Source organism: Mizuhopecten yessoensis, unplaced genomic scaffold (assembly GCF_002113885.1).
Source record: "Mizuhopecten yessoensis strain PY_sf001 unplaced genomic scaffold, ASM211388v2 scaffold10425, whole genome shotgun sequence".
In the NCBI taxonomy this organism is placed as follows: Eukaryota; Metazoa; Mollusca; class Bivalvia; order Pectinida; family Pectinidae; genus Mizuhopecten; species Mizuhopecten yessoensis.
The window spans coordinates 58369-60456 of NW_018408540.1; positions in this window are offsets into that span (position 1 = coordinate 58369).

Consider the following 2088-nt stretch of genomic DNA (forward strand, 5'->3'; position numbering starts at 1 on the left):
ACACCTATCTCAGGATATAGATCACAGTGACATACCTTTTGTACTCCGAACTCCGCCAGCCAGGTGACGAGTACACTATATACTGTACACCTATCTCAGGATATAGGTTACAGTGACATACCTTTTGTACTCCGAACTCTGCCAGCCAGGTGACGAGTACACTATATACTGAACACCTATCTCAGGATATAGATCACAGTGACATACCTTTTGTACTCCGAACTCCGCCAGCCAGGTGACGAGTACACTATATACTGTACACCTATCTGAGGATATAGGTCACAGTGACATACCTTTTGTACTCCGAACTCCGCCAGCAAGGTGACGAGAACACTAAATACTGTATACAAGGAAATGTTTGCCATGTCAAACTTTCGCCCTTTGTCGGTAAAATTCATATTTACCCAGTTTTCATTTCCCCCTTTATATTTGATAACTATACATAGAATATTGTTTGCTAATGTTCGCTGTAATGATAAATTCGCCCTCATTACGGAGGGCAAAGAAGGCGAAAATTAAACTGCAACAAAATTTTCCAGTATACAGTATAATAGTGCGGAAATAAAACTGGGTGGCCGATTACCAGGTAAGTTTTGGTGTAGGAGATGTTCAGCAATCAAATCCTTCTGTAGGGAAGGCTGGAGGACGTGTCAATCGCACGAAAATACAGGGTAGCCAATCGTCTGATTACTCGTAGGCTAACGGAAGTGCTGTCAAAATTTGCTGTGTTAATGTGTACATGTCCCATTGAAATACCTTTTAAACATGTGTTTAACAAATTATCATATCATCGATTTGGTTGGTAGCAAGTTATTGGGTAAATTTATGCACGCATGACACATTGCATCCTCGATATAGCAAAATTGAAGGTACACAGCTAGTAATTTGATTGGTGTCAGGTGAAAAAAACACCTGACCAATCACTAGGCTGATACTTATCCTTTGAAGATTATAGGAGCGATGCCCAACTTCAACGTAATAAGTTTTACCGTTACGCGACCGCAAATTCTTTTGATGGACATCAAAGGATCAAACTAGTCTTCTCGTCTCATCCACAAGGCGGTGCACAATGAGCCTTCGATTTTGCTATGACATATTCCAGGGGAGCAGAGATTGAAAGTGAGCGTAACCCTGGTTATCAAGGATGGACACTTTGAGAACTGTACTGCACAATAATTTACATGGTATGACCAACTGTCAGTGTACGTACACGTACAATCAATTCAACGTAACCAGCCCCAATAGGTTTAAAGGCTATATCATTGCACCATTATTCCAATACTACAACAATTGTTTGAAAACCAAAATCAGATGAAATGCTCCTATTGAATTTATCTATACACTTAGTCTAAGAGGAAGAGGGGTACATACAGTCTACAGTATAATTACTAGCTGGGACAGGTGATAATTTTCATCCGATATTAAAATTCCCTGTCTGACTTAGAACATAAAGAAATCCACCGAAACATACCATTACATCATACGTGTAAATATCATCATGATATTAGGCTGGGCGAAAACGTTTCTTTCTTTCTAAACACTATCTCCAGGTTGGTAAGTTATAACAAGAGGCCCAGAGGGCCTGTATCGCTCACCTGGATATCAAAAGTAATCATGGCAAAATATTCTCCAAATAAGATCCAAGGGAATGGGCCAGACACCAAGGCCAATCCTTGTATCATATCTGTATTCAATTTTTCGTGCCCAGCAATTTTATGTATGGTTATGGGGTGGGGATCTCAACTGTTTCCAAGTTGTGATTCAGAAACTAGGTCCCTAGGGTTGTGGCCAGAACCCAGGATTAATTATAATATCATGACTGCATTCGTCTCTTTATGCCCAACAATTGTATATATAGTTTTGGGGTGGGGATCTTAACCGTTTCAAAGTTATGACCCATGGGTTAAGTCTCCAAGGGTACCTTTATGCCCAGCATTTGTATACAGTTTTGGGGTGGGGATCTTAACCGTTTCAAAGTTATGACCCAGGGACTATGTCTCCAAGGGTGGAGCCAGACCCCTGGGCAATCCTGAAAGCATATGTACATTCTTCTCTTCATACTCAGCAATTGTATATATGGTAATAGGG